Here is a 14,195-nt window from a genome sequence, read left to right on the forward strand (position 1 = left end):
TGAGCGCGCTGGAAATAGCCTAGCGCCCCGCGCGCTGGCACCATGCGACCTGCCGCGCCTCCTCGTCGGCCCCGGGCTTCGCTCTTCGCTCTTTGAGCCCCCGCGCTCGCCACCGCGGACGCTCGAAAAGACGAGGCGAGACATTGGAAAGCAGCGCGGAGATTGACCCAGACGTCCCCTTCGCCCCCAAGAGACTGCCTGGGCTCCTCTAGCTTTACCATGACCCTGGCGCAAGCTTGGCTTTAGGACAAATTCCGAAGCCGGAGGGGGAATCAAGACAATTCTTTGGTTGCTAAGGTAATTGTAGTTGTGACAAAAATGGGCACGAAATAAATGGGGGAAAAGATGTTTTAAAACGGTATGCTCCCACCCTTCAATTTATATGTGTTGATGTCATTTCATCTCCTGGGTGTGGATGCTGGTCCGTTTCAGATGCGTGACAGGTGTCGGGGTGTGGTGTGCGAGCAGTTCGGGACTGTAGAGGCACGAGCTTACATAAGTGATAATGCAAGCTGGCGTGTGGACTTGTGTGGGATGGGTGCAGGTCTGCATAGAAATCATGTTCCCGGGCTTCTGGGCGTGAAGCGCTCACCGACTGGGAGGAGCGTGCAGAGGGTACGTGCTTTTAGAGACTTCCAGTCTTCCTGTGATTTGGGGATCGCAGGTAGGGCAGCTTTACCTCAAAAGCAGACATGCATTAACTTTTTCTCTGAATTAGCTCGCCCATTTGAGGTTTGGAGGAAGAGAAAATGAGTGGTGAGGTGTGGAGGGCAGGGGCGGGTGGCGCGGTCTGTTTTGGGAAACTGCGGCAGGAAAGAGAACTGAGGTTTTCGCTCTATGACAACTAAACTGGTTGCCCGAATAGATAGTGTTTACAAGCCATGTCAGGCTGCGTAAAAAGTGGCCCAGAGAGACAGGGGAAAGTGACCCAGATAATGTAATTTTGTTCAGAATGAAAGCTACCGTATATTATTTTTAAAAATTTAATGGAATAGGAAGGAATATTATTTCTTTCTTGTTGAGAGGAGAGGCATTTCCATGCTACAAATTGAAGATATTTGGGGTTTTATTGTTGGATGGAATTGTTCCCTCAGCACTTATCAAAGCCTAGAAGCTAGATTTGCAGGTAGTTCCTAATTAATGCCTTTTAGCAACCCCAAAGTAAAAGTGCCAAAATAAGCAGTATTAGGAAAAGCCTGACATAGGACTCTTTTCTCCCCAGAGGGGGATGAGACGTGGATTCAGCATAAGAACTGGGCTTGTAAGTGCCTGAATGGAGTTAGAGGCTGAGCTACAAGTTTGTGTGTGTTTTGTCAAAAAGTGGTAGACAGAAAGGAAACTGTTAGGTTTAGCTTAATAGGTTAAAAGGGCTTTTATAGATCAATTTTTATAGGCAGATGGATAATTATATGGAGTGGGCACTTTGGAGTTGGTGAGAAACTTTCTGTGAGTTGTATGTTCTTTGTTATTTATTCTTATTTCTCTCATTAATTTATTAATTTTGCAAAAGATCAGACTACCCAGTGAAAGTTGAGGACCGAGGGAAATTTGAGACTCTTTGGAGATATACCTTTGTAAGCAAAAGCTTACATGCTGAACAGAACAAACAAGATGATAAATTCTTTCTGAGTTCTCTGATACTACTGTTAAGCTAAATTGTGTAAATATGGCAACCTTACATACTATACATATTGGGATATATATATATACACACACATACATATATATATGTATGTTCCTCTCTCCAATAACTTTTCCTTTCCTGAATGTGTTTGTAAATTCTAGAAATGTCAGCTATTGTGAGGTATTTTAGTGACGTAGGTAGCCACTGGTGTTTCTGTTTTCATATTCATTACATTGGTTCCTAACTTACTTCCCTGTCTCCTTTAAGAAACCTTAACTAACATTCACTGATATTATATTGCTGAGAATTTCAGTAAAACACTGTTAGTTTTTCTTCAAGCAACAAATTTTTCTTATCAAGTGAAAAATTACAACAGTGCTTTGTGGCAGAAATGTCTTTTTAGATGAGACATTTATTTATTTATGAATGATCTGCGGAATAAGCTAGCCAACATAGATATTTTTTTAAATGAGCAACATTTCTTAGAAAACTTTTTTTAATTGAAGTATAATTGACACACAATTTTATATTGGTTTCAGATGGTGTAAAACATCTGAATTGACATTTGCATACAGTCTGCTGTAATCAATAAGTTTAGTTACCCTCTAAAAGAATATTTAGGACAATAAAATTTGCGAGTAATTCTGGAAGTCTTATTGTCCACAGAGACAGAATTTTTTGTGAAAGTCGGATCATGCTATGTCTTGTTTTTCTGATATTCTCCCATGCATTTTATCCCCTGAACTCCAAAGACTTTGCCAGGAACTGCTGAACATTCTGTTTTGTGCCAGGGGTTAAACATTAGGGAGATATGAGTCAGGAGCTATGTGTCACATCAACATTTTTCAAAAAGGATGCTCTCAGAGATTTCAGTACTGGGATTAATTTTTCCTTTAGCCTCACACTTAGCTTGTCTTAATTCATAATGCTTTGAACCTGGGAAAGCATTTAGCCTCTTCGTTTTCAGCGCCAGCTGGAAGGAATGTATTTACCGAATTTCATCTTCATTGTAACACATGGCATATAAATAATTACTACACATACATACTGTCCTGCTGTATGAAGAGGAATAGAATTGCAAAATAAACCTTCATGTTGAGTGCTATGGATGTAACATTTCAAAAAACAGTTATTATTATTATTATGGGAATAATATATAACCATTGGGAAAAATTCAAAAAACTACAAAGAAAAAAAGATCATTTGTGATTCTCTCACAGGTGAACCACTGTTGACATTTCTGCATACTCTATATTCTTACAGACTTACCATTACATTATTCATTATATTTTTACCCCTCCTCCCCTGCACAAATTTCAGTCTTGTAACCGGAACTTTGAAAAGTGTTAAAGGTTTGGGAAATGACCGCTAGTTTACTAGATGGGTTTGATAGACCAGCTGTTAATTTTTGTTAGTGCTCATTATTTTCAACGAGTTTCTCTGTTTTTCTGTTTTCTTTGAAAACCAAGGTTTGCATTTTGAGTTGGTAATACTTGGGGCTCCCTAAAAGATTTAGGGATGAAAACATCAAGAAAGAACATTGGCAATGTAGGATGAGAGACCTGAGTTCTGGTTTTAATCCCTTCAACCCCTCATGTGGCCTTTGGGTCTCTGTTTCCTCAAAGTACAAATGACACTTTCTGATTTAGCTCAATAAGCTAACAACATTGTTGTTTTGACATTTGATGAGGACGATCTTTGTTTGAAGTGGGCTTTTTCAAACACAGATGGCTGGGGAGGGGCTCACCTCCAGAGTTTCTGACACAGTTGGTCTGGAATGGGGCCTGAATTTTACATTTCTAACTGGTCCCCAGATAATGGTGACTCTGCTGGTCTGTGGACCACATTGAGAACTATGTAGTAAGCTCTGTGGGGGCAGAAACACTGTTTCACTGTTCTTGGCATCCATCTGTTCCATGGCCAGTGATGTACCTGACAGTAGGTGCTCAGTAAGCATTGGTTGAATCAATATCATTTTCCCCCCCATATGGGGAAAAGCTTTATAAAGTAGTTAAGAGAAAAGAGATAATTACTCAGACTTTGGAACTAGTAAGTCTGTAATAAGAGTAATAATTAGTCATGAGACTGACTGAGTTCTTCAAATTGCAAGGAAAGCAAAAATGCCTACAAGTAGGCAGTTAAAATGAACATTAAACCTAATGAGTTACATTAAGTAACAACTCAGAGTACCTGCTTGAGATATTACAAACCACGAAGCTTATCAAATGCTTCACTGTTGCCTCCCTGAGACCTGTAAGAGGCAATTCATTTTCTACCACATACACATTCCAATAAGAGAAAGGAAATTCACTATTAATTACCCAAACTACCAAAGCAGCAGTTTTAAAAAGTAGTAGTACAGACTCCCCCCACCCCTAGAGACACCCCTAAAAGGCAGAACAGTGTGCATTAGAGCACCATGACCATTTTATGAGATGGGTCCCCATTTCATGACTGAGGAAACTAGGAGAAGAGGGTGTTGCGGGAGTGCATTTGACAGCTGGGAGGTTCCAGTCGGCTGAAACACCCCATTTCTGGTCATCCTTGTGTGGCTACTTTGTGATTAGAAAATGAGTCCTTTTACTTAGGTGTTAGAAACATAGGGTACAGCTATTTTTATTTATGTAAACTTTAAAAATGTGTAAATATTTGAATATGAGCAAAGTCGATGCTCATGTAACCGAGGCTACTCAACTGAGTTGTGGTGGAGACCAGCTGTCTTGGCTTTTCTAAATACTTAGGTAAAACCATCAAAGGAAAAGCTGTCTTTAAATTTTTGCATGTTCGAGTTCCCTTATTCACAAGTATTTACCCTAACAGGCTGTTTTCTTGCCCAGAGGTAAGTGCGCATTAAACAAAGCCTTCTGAGATGACAGTGCCCTGCGTGAATGTTAACTAGTGGTGGCACCCCTCAGAAGTACCTGAGGCTCCTGCGTTGCACTCACTGAGACCTGGCCAGCCCCGAGCCCAGACAGAGAACTGTGATCGGTGGCTCTTAAAGTAGCACAAAAGGCATATTTTAAACACCATCAATGGTGATGCTGAACCTCAATTTTCTCATCTGTAAAATGGGAATAAAAGTATACCCCTTGAGTATGTGTGGCATCAAGCAGAAAATAGGATCCTGAATAGCGTACTGGGCAGAGGAGGCACAGGAACTGGAGATGGACCCTGTCACATCACACTTTCTGTTTTCTAATGATATTGATAATGAGTTGTTGATTTGCAACAGAAATTCCCTGGGTGAAATCTGAAACTGGTCCCCATATACAGAGGACAAGAAGGGACCAAAGAAGGAGGCAGACCACTCCAGATTGGAAGGTTGCCGGTTTAATAAGCAAGGGAACTTGTGTACAAGGCTTGTCTTGGGCCAGCTATAAGGTGAGTAGATTTCTACACCCGCCCACCAGAATCTTAAAAGTCTATATAAAGGCCTTAACGAGGTTCAGTCACATACACTATCCAGAGGATCTCAACAACACCTTATTCTCTCGAGGCTGTGTCTTTGAAAATGGCTCCCACTGTGGAAATTGGGCAGAACATACATTCCAAGGACGGGGAGGGGGCAGGGAGCCTCCAACTGCCCAGGCCCAGCTCATCGGTTACCTGGAGGTCACATCCTCCCAATGACCTCCTCCAACAGGAGTCTGTTAGGAAAAAGGTATTTCAGGGTAATGGTCCCCCCCACCTCTTTTTTTTTCTGTTCTGGAGCCCTTTATCAGCCTAGCATTTGAGGGACTCCTAAGTCCCTGGGAGAATCCTGCTCCATCGTTGTAACATTGGATTTGAGGACGTATAGAAAGCAAATGGCCCAGATGCTAAGTGGACAGGGTAGGGTAGGAAAGACCTTCCTTTGCAGTAGCCAAAGATGAATATGTTTCCTTGAGCCTAAAGTCCATTAATCACCAGCAGGAAGAGAAGTGAACCAGAGGACTGCTGCCACGTTGATATCTCTTGTGCCAGACTGTGACCCATACCTGGAGCAAGGCCATGTGTTATTTTTCTCTGTATCCTTTGTATCTCTCATAGTGCTTGGCACCTAGTAGGAGTTTGCTAAATGTTCACTGAGTTAATGACTTTCAGAGTGACAGTTGTGGGTGGGTGAAAATGGGAGGCAGGATGGACTAGTAAGTGGTGCAGATGCATGGACTGGTATGATTGTGGGTGCAGATGGTTATAAATCCCATTCTTATTGTTTTTTTTTTATTTCGCCTGGCTAGATCTATCTCAGATTCATACTATAGTGAGGCATTCATCCTGTTTTGTAATTATACATTAATGTGTGTCTCACTCAATGGGCTGTGGTCTGTTTTTTTTTTTTTTTAAACCATAACTTTTCCTATTTCAGCACAAAGCCACATGTATAGTAAATGCCTGAGGAAAAAATTGGGTTGCTAAACAAAGAGTTGGCCAACCTACAAAGCTACAGATTGGTTAAAAGCGGTGAATTGATTTTACCAAATAATAATCAGCACTTGCAAAGCTTTTGGTAGATCAAAGCCTTTTAACAAGAATTAGATGGTATTACTCCCATTTTACAAATAAAGAAATCAAAGCTGAAAAAGAGGTTCAATCACTTCCCCAGATAGTTATTAAGTAGAGATATCAAGATTTAAACTCAGCTCTTACTCCAAAGTCCTAAGTCTCTCTGAGGTATTACAAGGTGGGGAATAGATAGAGACTCTGCCCTTGAGATCATCATTTCAGTTGTCTTGGACCTGATGAAATCAATAGGAAATTAACAATAAAGGATGTTAAGTAAAAGTTTAAGAAAAGAATGAGTGGAATTTTATGTCAGATTAGGTAACAAATAGATGACAAACACAAGTACAGTTTAGTTCAGAGAGAGAATATTGTATAATCAGATCTGAAAGAGACAGGCTTTGGGAAACAAATTTCCTAGGTGAAGAGAGGAATAATGCAAGCTTTTCAGGTGAGAGGTATTGATAATTAGTTGTTAAACCAATTGTTTGCTTTCAGGGTGAGAACCCATTTTTCTTAAAACATGGGGCCCTCTGACCCATTTTGATAGAGATATGGATACCAAAGAACACTTTCTATTTTTCTAAAAGCAAAACAGCTACTCGTGTGTGATGATGCATGGCATCTGGCACTAGATCCCAGGGTTGGGAATCATTAGGGACAAGTGAGGACTGTGTTAAAGCAAAGGGTATGTGCTGATCAGAAAGCCCTCTTGTTGCCATTCATTTTTAATCATTAGCAACTAATTTCAATTAGAAGAATGTTGTATAGATCAACACTGCCCAATCCAAACCAAACACTCGTTTGAGCTAACTGGATGTTTTTCTGTCTGTGACCTCTCCGTAAGATAGACAACAATTTTTAAAAATGTCCAGTGTATTTTTCTCCTAAGCTGCTATGTAAGTGCTACTGTGTTCAGATTCCAAACCAAGCAGGAAGATGCCATTATATTATTTTGCTGACCATACATCCTAAAACAAAGACTGATTCAGCAGCTGGTCAAAATAGAAAGGATGCATTCATAAAGAATAAATTTATTGATTATATTTTAGATTTTTTTCTTTTAGAAGAAGGCTCTTTAACTCTTAGAATGGCAGTTTAGGGGCTTGGTTGCTGGTTTCTACCCATAGCCTGGGGTATGTGACATTAGACAAAGTAGCTTCTCCCTATTGATCTGCATTCTCCGCAGGTGCAGAAGATGGCTGAGAAATTGTGATTGCTTTGAGGGCATTACTGAAATAATGTTTCTGGAAATCTCTGGTTTAGTCAACTCGTAGTCTAGAGATGGGGCGAGGAGGGGGCTCCCACCCTAAGTCACCTAGTTGGTGTGAGGTCTCCACTGTTCTTTCCTGTTCCTCACCCTGCACGTCCACATCAGTCCTAAGTCCCACTACCAAAGACCCTTTTCTAGATGACAATGATCAGATATGGCTGTTTTCAAGAAGTTTAACATTCTGGGGGGCAGGGGGGAGTGGTGGAGTGGAAGATGGAGAAACAGAATGTGGTAAGACAAGCACATGTAAATGGAATGAGGAACGGTGACTTCCCACTGAGAGATTTCATTGAAGAGATTGAATGGATGGACACTGGTGGACCAATGGGTTTGGGGCCTGCAGAGATGGGGTCATTGGACAGAGGTGGCAAAAGTGTGCTTGAGGCATTTCAGTGTAAGTAAAAGGATATAGGTGATAAAGTGTGCAAAGTATTTTCAATTCCCACCCACCTCCCCACTTCCCCCCACTCCGACCCTCCGAGGGTCAGGTCCTTAAAATCCTTTCAGGCAGAAGTCTATTGATGAATTTTAAATAGGAAATAGGGATAGGCAAAATGTTGCAAGCAAAACCGTTTAATAAATATTTATCTTTACCTAAAGTAAAAAGAGAAAACGAAGTTGATTATGAGTGGCACTTACCAACTTTATGTTGGTAGTAGAGGGTGTGCTACAGTGAATTCCTAGTTACTTCTTACTGTTTTCTAGGAGATCACTCCCCTCAATTAAAATGTTGTCAGTAATTTTGCTATATTACAGTCAGTGCATAATTCCCATGCAAATGGGCATTTCCCCCACTGTCAGGCTCTCTGTCCAGATGTTCACAGCCTTTTAGACTTTCAGACTGCAGGATTGACCACTGATGCCTGGATCTTCCTGTGGCTCAAGGGTAAAGTGAATAAATCTTGGGGTAAACTTCATATAACTTGCTTGGACTGAGTGATTAGGAATTTCTCAGATATCTCACCCCAGTGCATAGGATATTTAGCATCATGCCAAAGCATATGTTGTTAGTTCCAGGTTTTCATTTTTGAGGGGCGGGGGGAACTCCTTTAGCTTTTAAAAACTTCTCTTCAAAAACTACTTTCCTTGCCTGCCATCTGCCTTACAACCCCACCCCCATGGCAAAAACCTATTTCTAATCTCCAATTTCTCATATTTTCTAATTATCCTTAATAGGAATGACCAGTTGGCTATCAAAAGTGTTTTTGGAAGTAGATTGGTTTAAGTTGAACTTCGCTTATTGGGAATTCTTGGTGGCGGGAAGTTTCCTGTGGTTGAGATTGGTTATGTTGTTGGTTATATGAAGATGAACAGTGATAGACAAGACTATCAAACTAGGGACTGAAATGCCACATGTGTGATGGTGATGAAGATAATGGTGATTCATGGCTCTCTCTGAATTGGACCAAAAAACAAAACTAAGCTAAAGCAAAATTCAAACCAACTCAAGCAAAAAGGAATATATGTGACTCATATGCCTGAGAATTCAGGCCTGTCTAGATCTAAGGACTTAAGTGATATTGTCAGCACTCTCACTTTATATCTCATTGTCTTGACTTTCCCTTCTGTGACACTAGAGAAAAAGTAGATGGTCATTACTATTCTTAGCCTTACCTCCTTTTGACACAGTCCCTCAGAGGGAAAGGGTCTTCTTTCTTCCAGTATCCTTATCTCAGTGTCAAGGAAAGACCTTGATTGGTCCTGAATAGAGTCACATGTCTACCTTGATCCAGTCAATGTGTCCAGTGATAGAGCATATTCTGGCCAGGACAGTTCCCAGGCCCATAATTCCCTATCAGAAGCAGCAAATTGGATAGCAAAAATATATTCTGGGCAACCAGAAACAGTAACTACTTCAGTCCTCTAAACTGGCTGAAGGACTTTGGGTTTTATTTGCTGGGCAGTGGAAAGTTATTAAGAACCAATGCAAAGTAATTCAACCACTCTTAGAGAGTTCTGAGATATTTTGTAAGAGTAGGAAGACTTTCATTATTCAAAATAAAGCTTTTGGATAATGTGAGTCATTCCTTCAATGGTATATTTCTAATCTCATTTCACTTCTAGACTAGTTCCCTGTTCAATGATTATCGTTCCCGGCCTATCCCTACTGCACAAGCATCGAGGTGAGGGTATACAGTGGTGACAGATAACTTCTGGCTCCCCCACCATTCTTACAACCCTATGCCTGCAATTATATCATGTTTTGCATTGCTCTACCTGATATGGCTCAAGTGCCACCCTGAGAGCTAGTGATACTATGTCCTTCTTTCAGAATATTTGCACTGTTTTTTAAAGCATACAATTCTATTGTATGTCATATTCATAGAAAAGTCCACGAATCATTTCTCAATAAATTTTCAAAAACTAAATACATCCATGTTATCTTCCCCAGATCGAGAGATAGAATATTACCATTCCCCCAGAAACCACCTTACCCCTGACCCCAGTGGTGACCAATAACCTGATTCCAATCACGTATGTTCCCATTTTTAAAATATATGAAATATATATGGAATTATACATGTATGTATATACTCTTTTGTTCTTTCTTATGTACAATATTGTTTGAGAGATGCATGTTATGATGCATAACAGTAGTTTATTCATTTTTTTGCTGTACAGCAATCCATTTTGTAATATTCCACAAACTGTTAATTTATCTACTGTCGATAGGCATTTGGGACATTTCCAGGTTAGGGCTACTATGAATAATGCTGCTCTAAACTTTTTATATGTGTTTTTTGGTACACATATTAATGCATTTCTGTTTGGTATACACCTGAGACCGCATTGCTAGGACATGGGGTGCCTTTTTAATATGTTTTTTGTTACTTTTCTTAAGTCATTTGTAGCTCCTATTTAAGTTTATTGCCTATTTTTCAATTGGATTGTCCATCTTTTTTTTTATTGACTTGTAGGAGTTTTTGTTTTTCAATAATATTTTTAAATATTACAATATTGATTTGTAAGGGTTTTCTTTTTTAAATAATAATTTTCAGTCATATGAATTTAAAATATATTTTCCTATCCTGTGGCATGTTTTTTTACTCTCTTGGTGAATAGAAGACCTTACTCTATATGTAACTCAATTTATTAATCCCTTCCTTTATGGTTTTTTTTTTTCTGTGCCTGCTTAAGATATTTTTGCCATCCTAAGGTCATAAAGCTGTTCTTTCAATTTTCAGAAGCCCTCTTGTTTTGCCTGTTATCTGTAGGTAAAAAATCCACCTGAGATAGATTTTTATCTACTGCATAAGAAGATCTATATTTATTTTGTTTTTCATAGGTATGTACAGTTAACTCAACACTATTTGTTAAAAAATCTCTTCTTTTTCATTGCTTTGAAATATCACCTTTGTTATAAATCAGGTGATCATTTATATTTGGGTCTCTCTCTGCTTTCTAGCCGTTTTCATTGTTCAATTTACCTGTGATACTGATACCCTACTGTCTTTAATATACCTTAATAACGTCTTAATATCCAGTAGTGTATGTCCTCCAGCTATGTTCTTATTTAAGAATAGTTTTGTTATTATTAGACATTTGCATTACTATAAAAATTTTAAAATCATCTTTTGATGGAATTTTGGTTGAGACTGCATTAAATCTCTAGCCCAAATTGGGAGTAAATTAATATCTTTAGAATGTTGACTATTTTAATTCATTAAGATGGTATACCCTTTCATTTATTTAGATCTTTCATTTCTGTTAGTGTTTTGTATATGTTGTAAAGGTATTGCACATTTTTCTTTACATATATTCCTAGTATTTAAAGTTATTTTATAATATGAATTATATCTTTTATAAACATTTTATGGTTGTTCATTGTGAGTATATGCTATTGATTTTTATATATTGACCTTGTATCCAGTGATTTTGCTAAATTCACTCATTAATTCTAATAGTTCTGTGTAAATTATTATGGATTTTCCAGCAAACAATAAAATTACCAGCAAAACAGTTTTTATTTTTTCCTTTGTAATCATTGTGCCTTTTATTTCTTTTACCTGCCTTTCGTATTGACTAAGACTTCTAATATAATGGTGACTATAAGTGGTCATAGTAGGCATCCTTGTCTCATTTTTAATCTCAGTGGGAAAGTTTTCTAAGTGCAACTATTAAATATTATGGTTGCTGCATTTTATAAATATCCTTTATCAGTTTAAACAATTTCTCTTACATTCAAAATTTGCTAAGAGCATTTTTGTGAATAGATGTTGATTTTGAACAAACGCTTAAAGCAATAGTCACATGGAATGTTTGACTCACCACCTTTTTTCCCATTTCTCTTGGATCTGGTCCCATGCGTTCTCATTGTCTTGGGAACTCTCTTTTTAAAAAACGCTTTATCCAGCTTTTCTGGTTGTTTTCGAGGGTTGTTCTGTTTAATGTAGATCCTCATTGTAGGAAGTGATACATTCTAATTGTACTATGTTGGTCTTCCAGCTACATGATATGAGTAAAACTGTAACAAACAAACCTTCAGAAACCTATTCAATTGTTATTCCTTTGACCTATATTGCTTCTGCCTGATGAGCTTTGTGAATAAATCTTTGTTTTGTTAAATCTTGCTACCCCCAGAAGAGGAAAAGCTTACTATTGCTGCTCTAAGTGTGTGCATTATGGAGTCATAGGAGAGGTGCACTCGATATTTAAATGCCTAATCGTAGGGTAAAAAGCTCCTGATTTTACCTGTTCTTAAAAAGATGAAGAAAGAAAACAATGAACGGAATAAAACTAACATTCTTTTTTTAAAAAGCCAGTAGGAATGCTTTTCTTCTTGGGCCCCTGGGGAGCATGTCATCCTCCTTATCTCTTAGTCATCCCCTTCTTGTGTTTAAAAATTGGCAAAGCTTCTCTGTCACTCCTTCTGATCTAGCAGTCATACAATCTTTCATGGGAATAAGAGAATAATATGTTATTTCTGCTGTCCCTAAGGTCAATAATATTAGTAGTATTAGATACTATAACCTTAGAACCTATACTTGTAAAATATAAATACTTTCATGTGAGAGGAGAAGCATTTAGGATCTCAAGACCCAAATTCTACTGTTGGCTCTATTACCAAATAGCGAGATGACATTAGAATATAACTTGATCTCTCTAGTTTCATCCTCTGAAAAATTAAGTAATTGGGCTTGTTTAGGGAAGACAGCATTTTTTAACGTACAGGACCAAATAGTAAATATTTTGAACTTTGGCACATGGTCTCTTTTGGTCTCTTTTACAACTACACAACTCTGCTGTTGTAACATAAAAGCAGTCATAGACGATAAGTAAACAAAATGGGTGTTTACTTATAAGATTTTATTTATGGACATAGAAATTTGATGTTTACACAATTTTCATGTGTTATAAAATATTCTTCTTTTAACCCTTTTCAGCCATCCAAAAATGTAAAAACTATTCTTAGCTCACAGACCATACAAAAACAGGTAGCAGGTTAGATTTGTTCCACAGGCCCTAGTTTGCCAGACTTTTGAACTCGTTGATGGTTAAGGGCTATTCCAGAACTCTATGTATATCAATGTAGACATTGATATACTAGTCTTTAAAAAATTGTCTCTTTCTGTCCCAAGAACATTGTTCAAAGGAGTCTTATTTCTTTCTCTTAGGTCAATTAAGAATAAGAAAATAAAAGATTTTATTTTCTTTTTACTTATTTCTTCCCTGATACTTGCTCTACTTATAAACTCAAGTTTCTGATCTATGTAATATTCTTGTGCCTGAAGAACTTCTTTGAGCATTTCTTGCAGTGCGAGTTTGCTAGTGAACTTGCTCAGTTTTTGTTTGTCTGAGAAAGTATTTATTTTTCCTTCACTTTTGAAGGATAATTTCACTAGACATAGAATTGTAGGCAGGTGGTTTCTTTCAGCATCTTAAGTATTTCACACCACCCTACTGCTTGCGTGGTTTCTGATGAGAAGCCCTCTGTAATTGTTATCCTGTTAGTCTATAGGAAAGATTTTTCCCTCTGGTTTCTTTCAAGATCTTCTCTTTGTCTTTGATTTTCCGTAGTCTGAGTGTGAGATGCCTAGGTGTAGTGGTTTTTTTTTTTTTTTAAACCCCATTTGGTGTTTTCTGGTCCTCCTGGGGCTGTGGTTTGGTGTATGTCTTTAACTTTGGAAAGCTCTCAGTTATTAATCCTTCAAATACTTCTAATCCCTTTTCTCTTACTTCTTCTCGAGGTATTTCAATGACACTTATGTTACATCTTTTGACATTGTACCATAATTCTTGGATGTCCTGTTCCATTTTTTAAAAAAATTATTTTTCTCTCTCTTTCAGTTTGGGAAATTTCTCTTGACTTTCATTTAAGTTTATTGATTTCTTCCCTGGCTATTTTGAGTCTATCACTGAGCCTGTCAAAGGCATCCTTAATTCGTCATAGTGTTTTTGACTTTTAGCATTTTCCCTTTTAAGACATTTTTTAGAAAAGAGTTTCCGTCTCTCTGTTTTCATTACTATCTACTTTTTCCATTAGAACCCATTACTTATTTAATCATCATCATTTTGAATTTCTTTGCTGATAATTTCAACATCTGTGTCATATCTGAGATTGGTTCTGATGACTGGTTGTCTCTTCAGACTGTGTTTTTTTCTTGCCTCTTAGTATGCCTTGTAATTTTTTGTTGAAAGCCACACATATGTCAGGAGCCAAGGTAACTAGGCCTCTAGTGTGAAGTTGTATTTAATTTGGCTAGGAGTTGGGAGATTCTTAATGTTTGCCGAAGCTTCAAATTCCCCCATTTTAGTTTTCTCTCTTGGCTAGGTTTCCCTAAGTACTCCTCAGAGAGTTTGGATTTTGGAGGTCTT

General features: G+C 38.1%; 1 protein-coding gene across 5 annotated transcripts in view; it reads left to right on the top strand.

Moving 5' to 3' along the window:
• The first annotated feature begins 6 nt into the window (after positions 1–6).
• RGS6 (regulator of G protein signaling 6) overlaps positions 7–14,195 on the top strand; it is a 444,196-nt gene continuing 430,007 nt past the window's right edge. For 3 of the 5 annotated variants that reach the window (XM_015599615.2, XM_025042155.1, XM_025042156.1), the window contains exon 1: positions 7–297. The gene's annotated coding sequence lies outside the window, so the exon portion shown is untranslated. Of the gene's footprint in view, positions 298–473; positions 665–14,195 lie in introns of those variants that run through there. The other 2 variants (XM_006925417.2, XR_001518095.1) reach the window with 2 other exon arrangements.

This window comes from Pteropus alecto, unplaced genomic scaffold (assembly GCF_000325575.1).
Source record: "Pteropus alecto unplaced genomic scaffold, ASM32557v1 scaffold8, whole genome shotgun sequence".
Lineage (NCBI taxonomy): Eukaryota > Metazoa > Chordata > Mammalia > Chiroptera > Pteropodidae > Pteropus > Pteropus alecto.